The sequence below is a fragment of the Palaemon carinicauda genome, chromosome 1 (assembly GCF_036898095.1).
Source record: "Palaemon carinicauda isolate YSFRI2023 chromosome 1, ASM3689809v2, whole genome shotgun sequence".
In the NCBI taxonomy this organism is placed as follows: Eukaryota; Metazoa; Arthropoda; class Malacostraca; order Decapoda; family Palaemonidae; genus Palaemon; species Palaemon carinicauda.
The window spans coordinates 228,627,237-228,637,273 of NC_090725.1; the positions used below are offsets into that span (position 1 = coordinate 228,627,237).

The 10,037-nt window shown below is 40.8% G+C and overlaps 1 protein-coding gene across 1 annotated transcript in view; it reads right to left on the reverse strand.

Moving 5' to 3' along the window:
* The window catches only part of LOC137654171 (zinc finger protein 184-like), a 53,656-nt gene extending 44,845 nt beyond the window's left edge, over positions 1–8,811 (reverse strand). Inside the window, exon 1 of the mRNA XM_068387812.1 lies at positions 8,313–8,811. The gene's annotated coding sequence lies outside the window, so the exon portion shown is untranslated. The remainder of the gene's footprint in view (positions 1–8,312) is intronic.
* Positions 8,812–10,037: the final 1,226 nt, after the last annotated feature.

Below are 10,037 nucleotides of genomic sequence, written 5' to 3' on the forward strand. Positions count from 1 at the left end.
TCATGCAACACAGCTCAAGGTCTATGGGAGCAGGTGTGGTAACAGACGGGATTAGCGACTGAAGTGGAACCATAACCTTCCCTGGAAGCATGTTATGCTTAAATAAAAGTCCATAAGAGGTATGCAGCTAAAGGCTCCCTCCAAATGACAGAGTCCTCAAGGGAATATCAGAAGGAGGGAGAAAAGAACTTTCTCATCTACAGGGACCTTATCCTAGAAAAGCTAAGTTCTCTGAGTGAGGGTTCACTGGTGCAAAAGTAGCAGACTAGAAGACAACGTTATGAAACTGCTTGACAGTCTAGTGAGTTGGCAACAACCCAAGATGTGTGACTGAGGAGCATGCAGAGTATGCTGTATGCAGAGCATGCTGTATGTAGAGCATGTTGTATGCAGAGCATGCTGAATGCAGAGCATGCTGTATGCAGAGCATGTAGTATGCAGAGCATGCTGAATGCAGAGCATGCTGTATGCAGAGCATGTTGTATGCAGAGCATGCTGTATGCAGAGCATGCTGTATGCAGAGCATGTAGTAAGCAGAGCCTGCTGTAAGCAGAGCCTGCTGTAAGGAAAGCAGAGCGTGTGCATGGCGTTTAACATTTCTCAGAAATTCCATGACCAGTGCTAGAGTGCTTTATGCATGCTTGCATGGGGTTTTAAAATCAACATAATGTTAACCTTACATTCATAACTCATGATTCATATTTTTGCCATGGTTTGAAAATGGAGGTAAGGTATGCTGAACAGCAGAGTCAGAACGAGCTGGAACAACAATAGTTGTGGTTTCCTCTTCCAGACTCTGTTGAGGGAACACCTGAGGCTCAGTCTGCAAAGGCTGAATAAAAGACAAGCAGAAGGAATGCGCATGGGTGGAGGAGGCTGACTCCTAGCATGAGTGGTTGAACCCAAGGGTTGCGCTTGCTGAGCGGTTGGCGGAAGCGGAGTAGCAAGTTCCAGTTCCTGTGGTGTGAGCGGAGCGCGATGAGGAAGAGGCTGCGCAGAACAAGGTAAATGTCTCGCAAGCTGAGGCTCCTGAGGCGCAAGGCTAAGGTGTTGTGGTGCTTGCCTTGTGGAGGGTTGAGCTCGCTGCAGCGAGAGCTGAGGAGACTGACTCATGGACGGGAGAGGTTGTTGTACCTCAACCGAGTGTTGCATCACTGGTGGAGCAGCAAGTGGAGGCGGAGGAAGAGAGGTATAATCCTCCTGATCCCATTGTAAAGGTTGCCTTAAGGAAGGCGGAGGCTGAACACCACTGGGAACAGCAAACTCAGCCCGTGGCTCAACATCATACGCCTGGCAGGTGGTACTGCGATCAGGCGGAGCGAGCGTAGGCGGAGGGAGTGTAGGCGGAGGCGGAGGAGCAACACTCTCAGCCCGACACTCACGCATCAAGTCCGAAAGCTGTGCTTGCATGGACTGTAGTAGAGTCCACAACATCGTACGCCTGGCAGGTGGTACTGCGATCAGGCGGAGCGAGTGTAGGCGGAGGGAGTGTAGGCGGAGGCGGAGGAGCAACACTCTCAGCCCGACACTCACGCATCAAGTCCGAAAGCTGTGCTTGCATGGACTGTAGTAGAGTCCACAACATCGTACGCCTGGCAGGTGGTACTGCGATCAGGCGGAGCGAGCATAGGAGGAGGGAGTGTAGGCGGAGGCGGAGGCGCAACACTCTCAGCCCGACACTCACGCATCAAGACCGAAAGTTGTGACTGCAAGGACTGCAGTAGAGTCAACTTGGGGTCGGCAGACACTAAGGTCTGCTGAGGTAAAGCCTTAACAGCAGAGATCTGTTGCGGCAGAACCTTACTCCTCTTAGGCGGAGTGTATTCAACTGATGACTGAGGAGAGTCAGAGCTATGCATCCGGGTTGTTGAACTTTAACTTCGTACGTCTGGCATAGGTCTGGACTTTACGTTTAAGAGGTCTTGAGACCTGAGACCAGCGTTACTCTGCCTTTATTTTCTCCCCTAAATCTCTTCTGCAGACGAGCAAAATAAGGGCTCAATCGTCTGCGGGTGGGAGTGACGGTCTCGGTAAGACACGCCCACAACCACCGAGGATACTTCTGTGCGCCGATCAAGGCCTGCTGAACCCTTATGCCCTTCGACATTGCTTCTCCCCTGGGCTTGGGAGCTTGCAAGAGGTCCCGGACTGGGAGGACGACTGGCGCGCACAAAAGTACCCTCACGCACAACACTGACATACTTGCGCTAATCACTTATCACTTTGATTTCTGTTTGCACTTATTTCACTGAACTCGAAACTTTAAGTGGTTTGTACCTGAAACACGCAATTCTATCCTTTCTCAAAAGTTAGTAATTGCGAAAACAGAATTACAATGTAACAGAAAAATCTAATGAAAGATAATTCAGTGGCTGGAAAGAGACTAAACACTAGATCACTCTAGAAACGTTTAGTTTCTTCCCCTAAAGAGACTAGGGAGAAGAGCAAAAACGATAACGACGTTACTCGTACGCCTGGCAGGCTTGAATGAAACGTTTATCCTCTTTCTCCCTCCGTCTCTATCTCTCTCTCTCTCTCTCTCTCTCTCTTGACTTAGAACCTGAGAGAAGAGCCCAATCATATATATCGTTAAAACATATTATTGTTAAAGGAAAAAACTGAAAAGTTCCTTTATTAGGATCAAAACCATTAAGTTAAGAAAGAATGAACAAAACGCTAGACACGGTTACTCTTACTGCAACGTGAAACCGTGAACATTCTTTCTCTATCGTAACGATAGAGTGCAAGATGAACGTTCTGAACGCCAACAACTGCAGAGACAAAACAAAACGTTAGTTCAACTTTGAAAACAGTACGAGACTATCAAAGAAATTCTTTCAAACTCTGTGGTAGAAATAGCATAATATGTTAACAGGTAAAACCGAAATGACGGGCTCAATGTTAATTAACTTCGGTACCAAGAAAAGACCGCCTACTATTAGGAAGGTCGAATATAAACAAATATAAAAATTAATTTTAATAAGTTTATAATAAAAGGAAGTTAATCGAAGAGGCCTATAAGAGGCGGAGAGATATAAAATAAATCTATAACTTTTGTTAAGCAAAATTAAGAAAGAGAGTCTATACTCTCTTAGACACCAACACTTCCGTCTAAGGGAAGGGTCGGCCATTGAAAGGTGAACGAGAGTTCATACTCTCTTCGTCACCATAATTAATCAAATTAATTCCAAAAGCTAACTAAGCTAATATAGAAGTTTCCAGTAAAGCGACAGCCGAAATCAAAGAGAAATACTTCACCAAAGTCGTGAAAATACTCCAAGAACATAAGCGTATCCCAGAACGTCTTGCCGGAAGCACGACAGAGGAATAATTGAGGAGGTGTCAACAAGAAGTACTTGAGTACCTGGCCACAGGTGGCGCTGGTAAATACACCCCCTTCTAGTATTGTGATAGCTGGCGTATCCCTCCATAGAATTCTGTCGGGCAACGGAGTTGACAGCTACATGATTATCGGGTAAGTTTAATATTGAAAAATGAAAGTATGGATTTTTACCCAATTTTCTCCTCATAATTGTTCAAATCACTTATAAATTTACCAGGATCACATCTTATTTTTGTCAAAAGGGATATTGTACTATACTATAATTTTACATAACTGGCTAATAAATAACGCTACTTGTAAAACGTAAAATAGTTCTGTAAATTTACATGATATTATCCAAGATACTTTGTAAATTGGCAGACACAGGTTGGGTATTTTTCTGTAAGAAATACCTGGTTTTTAGTAGAAAAGCTTCTCCCATCCGTAACTATAATAAAAACAAATTTCTTTTATTATCTCAATTAATATTAACTAATGAATCATAAATTAGTTAGTTAAAATTGTTTTGTGATTATTATGGTAAAATACATTAAAACCTATGATTATAATACCTTGCTATCGAGTATGTAATACAGTACTAGGTATGCAGTTAATGTTCAGGAAAACATTCCACCAAGGAGTGTAATTCACAAAAGTCAAAGTGTATTAACCGGACAAAGTTAAAGAAACCAAGTGACCCCATAGTAAATTCTAGAGAATGCAAAGCTTATGACTTGAAACTGAAAAGACTTGTAGAAAATACTAATCATGGTTACTAAGGATGTCATAAACTGTGGCTATGTAAATATACAATCTGTAGGTAATAGGACTATTCAAATTCGAGAATTGATAAACGAGAAATATTTGGACATACTAGCATTGTCTGAAACATGGTTAAATAACTTGTACAAGGCTAAGATCACTGAAATGACATGCCCCCACACACACCTTTCACATACTGAGAGAAGATGGGTCTGGTGGGGGTGTCAGACTCATTATTCATAAAAGTTACTCAAATCTCAAAATGAAGACATTAAGGATTTCAAGAGGAAACTGAAGACTTTCTTATTTCATGAGTCGTATAGCAGTGACGATTTAACAGTAAATGAACAATAAGTGATATGAAATGTTAAATACTCGGAACAAACAAGGTAAAACGACAGTAGAGGTCCTGTAGAGAGAGGGGTTCCCCTGCTGTATGGGACCGGAAAAGCAGCCGTCAAAGTAAGTAATTCTAATAGTCAAGCCTTCTCCATCATGAGGCTCAATACTACATAATATTCAAGAAATTTTATTCTGGCTGTGACCAAGTTATGGAAAGATCATCCTAATCAGGCAGTTGAATTGCTGGAAGGGGTGTATGTGTGATAGCGGCCATCTGTATGTATAATGACAGCCGACTAAGAATACGGCACTGTAAGGTGGGTCGCAGGGTGGCTATAGCACACCCCATCCCCCAGTAGGTAAGTGGGATAGGTTGGGGGGAGGGTAGAGTTTAGTTTAGTTGGTGTCCATTTTCCATGCACGCAGAAGGAACTTGCCGCTGATATACAAAGGCTCCCACTAGAATTCCAAAAGTTCAAACTTGCAGCGAATGCTTTCAGGAGCCTGTGTATATCAGCGGCCAGTTCCTCCCATCTGGATTAATAATTGAGATCAACTAACCTAAATTTTCCCCCCAACCTTATCTACAAGCTGTGTTCATATCTAACGTGGGGGGAGGGGGGGTGCTAATGCCCCCTGCAACCCCCTCCCCCCCCACCCCAAGGCCGTATTTCAAGTTAGCCGTCATCATACATACAGGTGGCCGCTATCATACATACACCCCTGTTTTTAATTTGAGCAGGTTTATATATCTTTTTATACTGTAGTCTATATACATGTGATCTATTTTCATGTTGTTACTGTTACTAAAATATTTAATTTCAACTGTTCAATAAAGCTCTTGCAGTTTATTCATTTTCTTATTTCCTTTCCTCACTGGGATATTATTCATTGTTGGAGCCATTGAGGGTTATACCATCCTACTTTCCCAACTAGGGTTGTAGCTTAGCTAGTAACAATAATAATAATTAGGCAACCTATTGTAGTATTTTGAAAACAAACTTTCAAATATATTATTCCACCAGCTTCCTGCTAGGTTTTTGCAACATTTTCACTCTTTAAAAATGTGAGAACAGGATATTATTGGTAGTAAAACTTTGATATTTAACCCATCATTTCATTTAGAGCATTTTCTATGTACTTATTATTATTATTATTAATTGCTAAGCTACAACCCTAGTTGGAAAAGCAGAATGCTATAAGCCCAGGGGCTCCAACAGGGAAAATAGCCCGGTGAGGAAAGGAAACATGGAAAAATAAAATATTGGTAAAGTTTTGGATTCAACCAAATTGGGAAATGTATTATATTAATATATTTTCCTAGTAAAGCACGTGATAAAAAAACACTTCTTCTCAATACATTATTGTCGCTAATGCATACTTACAGAGAAAAAAAATATTTCAGGAATTGAAGGTCTTGACTTTTTCTAAGTTTAGTGTATATCTTTCCATGGGCACGCAAGGTAGCTCTTGTTCGTTTGTATGTCTGTTTTCATCTTACTTGGCTCCGCCCCATTGCGTAATGTGACAATATTTACTTGAATGCGCATTTGCTCCTCCCACTAATGTCGCTCCTCCAATCAAAATACTACTGGGTTCTTTTCAAGGGTTATTATTGGACGATTCATTGGTCTCTCAGTCTTGTTTCAAGGATCTGTTTTTCGTGCAATATACAGTAACATTGTAAACGATACTATTTTGTTTTTTTCCCTATTTCATTATGGGAGAAACCCGTGATTGTCGTTTGTTTTCGGTTTTCAAAAGTTCCGGTTTCTATATTTTCATCACACGTCATTTTACTGTCATGGATCCTCCGGTACGGTTGTGTGAAATATGTCGTTATTCCTATTTTGATGTGATCGGCCGATTTCATGGGAATTATAATGGAACTCCTGAAGTAGTGAATCGTTTTCTAAGGGAGCATTCCGTATTACCTTTAAGTGTCCAGTGTGGTAAATGTGATTCGCCTTTACATTTTCGTGAGGATAGACATGTGTGGTATTGCACCAAATCTGAACGTATTCCAGTACTTGATGATTCAGAAGAGGGTCAACCACAACCTTCCACATCTTCATCGTCATCTTCTGTTCAAGGTAAGAAGTGATTTAACAAAATATATATATTCAAATTTACCCCTGGTTAAAGGGGGGGTCGCAGGGGGGGCGAAGCCCCCCCCGGTAGGGGTACAGGGCCCCTAGGTTAGGTTAGGTGGGTTTGTTAGGTTCTGTGGTGCCCTGAAAATTACTGTGGCCTTAAGGGGGGGTCGCAGGGGGGGCGAAGCCCTCCCCGGTAGGGGTACAGGGCCCCTAGGTTAGGTTAGGTGGGTTTGTTAGGTTCTGTGGTGCCCTGAAAATTACTGTGGCCTTAAGGGGGGGTCGCAGGGGGGGCGAAGCCCCCCCCCGGTAGGGGTACAGGGGCCCTAGGTTAGGTTAGGTGGGTTTGTTAGGTTCTGTGGTGCCCTGAAAATTACTGTGGCCTTAAGGGGGGGTCGCAGGGGGGGCGAAGCCCCCCCCGGTAGGGGTACAGGGCCACTAGGTTAGGTTAGGTGGGTTTGTTAGGTTCTGTGGTGCCCTGAAAATTACTGTGGCCTTAAGGGGGGGTCGCAGGGGGGGCGAAGCCCCCCCCGGTAGGGGTACAGGGCCCCTAGGTTAGGTTAGGTGGGTTTGTTAGGTTCTGTGGTGCCCTGAAAATTACTGTGGCCTTAAGGGGGGGTCGCAGGGGGGGCGAAGCCCCCCCCGGTAGGGGTACAGGGCCCCTAGGTTAGGTTAGGTGGGTTTGTTAGGTTCTGTGGTGCCTTGAAAATTACTTTGGCCATAAGGGGGGGTCGCAGGGGGGGCGAAGCCCCCCCCGGTAGGGGTACAGGGCCCCTAGGTTAGGTTAGGTGGGTTTGTTAGGTTCTGTGGTGCCCTGAAAATTACTGTGGCTTTAAGGGGGGGTCGCTGGGGGGCCCTACCCCCCTCCCCCCGGTAGGCCTAGTTAGGGGTATGGGGGAGGGGTGCTGGAACATTAATTATTCATTTATTGCAAATATCATTCAATGCCCCAACACCCTCCCCCCCCCTTCCCCCACCCAAAACCCCGGTTCCCAAAGGGTGTCCCCCATAATTGGTGGGATGAACTAGGGTATACATAGTAAATCTCTAAATCGGTTGGTTTGCAGTCAAAATAAACGTTAAATTCATTGAAACCACACTATTTCTGATGCAACAAATATATTTTTATTGCATTTTTCCAAATTTGGCTGAAACTAAAAATTTACCAAAATATTTCAAGAACAGTAACAACATTAAAATAAATATCTCCTATATAAACTATGAAAACTTTAAAAAATCAAGAGGAAGAGAAACTAGATAGAACAGTGTGCCCGAGTGTACCCTCAAGCAAGAGAACTCTAACCGAAGACAGTGGAAGACCATGGTACAGAGGCTGTGGCACTACCCAAGACTAGAGAACAATGGTTTGATTTTGGAGTGTCCCTCTCCTAGAAGAGCTGCTTACCATAGCTAGAGTCTCTTCTACCCTTACCAAGATTAAAGTTGCCACTGAACAATTACACTGCATATGTTAACCCCCTGAGTGAAGAAGAACTGTTTGGTAATCTCAGTGTTGACAGGTGTATGGGAAGATTATGTAAGAATATGCCAGACTATTCAGTGTGTTTAGTCGAAGGGAAAGTGAACCGTAACCAGAGAGAAGGATCCAATGTAGTACTGTCTGGACAGTCAAAGGATCACATAACTCTCACGGTAGTATCTCAACGGGTGGCTGGTGCCCTGACCAACCTACTACCTACTGTAACATTGTAATCCTACCTGGTTAACGAAATTCAGACAAAAAAAAAAATAAGAAAAACAAATTATTGTAGTATAATCATAGGGTTTCTTACCTGCTTTGACCTTACGAATTTCTGTCAAAATTTCCATGGCACGGTAGCAATGTTCTTAATTGCTCACTCGACAACTTCTTACAATCGATGTGTAGGTGCAACCGTGCAAAGCGCTGCAATCTGCAGTAAGTTTACTGTCATTAGTTACCTACTACACATGCTGCTTAGTCTTACTTCTGTTTCTAACTTCCATAGCCTCACCCTGTATGGTATTTTGGCCAACTTCTTTTGTTGCCGTTTCTAATTTTCTTAATTGTAAACTGCTAACCATATGCTTTCTTGTATCATCTGCATGTCTGTTATAACTCACAAAACCTATCATTTCCATTCCTGTTTTTATAATCTTATTTCAAGTACATCATATTTAACCTTGTCTTATTTACTATGACTGTTTTCTTGTTGCTCACCGTCGAGTCACAGATGTCATCTCTTCTACTAATATTCTAAATTTTACTTGGTTAAATTGTTAACTTAATGTTTACCTGGTTACATTTGATATCTGCAGACCGCAGCTCAAAATTCAGTGTTGCCAACTGTGTTAGACATAAAGGAGCTAGATTGAGGTCTGAGATGCGCTAGGAAGAGTTTTCTCCCTGCATATGGATTTTGGTGATGATATACTTCGCACACAAGATGAACGAACAATAACAAAGTCAAGTGCAACAATAAAATTATTACAAATGTTGGATACAGGTTTGTTACACAAATGGTAAGGATGGCATACAATGAAATCATGTACAATTATTGCCTTATAGAAGAATTTCTACACAGGTTCAAACTTTATTAACTACGGACTTGAAGAATTTAATTTTTCAAAATTTGTAGCCCCGAAATCATAATATCGAGTAACAACTTTGGTTTCAGAAATTTCATGGAGAGAGAGAGAGAGAGAGAGAGAGAGAGAGAGAGAGAGAGAGAGAGAGAGAGAGAGAGAGAGAGAGAGAGAGAGAGAGAGAGATCGGATTTTGAGCATAGCGTAAAATTTATTTTTGGGTGAGATAGCCATGTCGTTCTGATGGAGGGTTCCTTAAGGTAGCTTTATCCCTTAGAAAGCTACCTTAAGGAACCTTCCATCAGGACGACATGGCTGAGCCCCCCAATATATATATATATATATATATATATATATATATATATATATATATATATATATATATATATATATATATAGATAGATAGATAGATAGATAGATAGATAGATAGATAGATAGATAGATAGATAGATAGATAGATAGATAGATAGATAGATAGATAGATAGATATATATATATATATATATATATATATATATATATATATATATATATATATATATATATATATATATATATAATATATATATATATAATATATATATAATATATATATATAATATATATATAATATATATATAATATATATATATATATAATATATATATATAATATATATATATATATATATATATATATATATATATATATATATATATATATATATATATATATATATATATATATATATATATATATATATATAGGGGGTTTTCAGAACAAGTTCAATTGGAATATTCAACTTCACCTTATGAAGAATTGATTGCACTTTAACCTACAGACACATAAACATATATATATATATATATATATATATATATATATATATATATATATATATATATATATATATATATATATATATATATATATATATATAATTTCGGAAATGCACTAGAAAATGCACCAAACC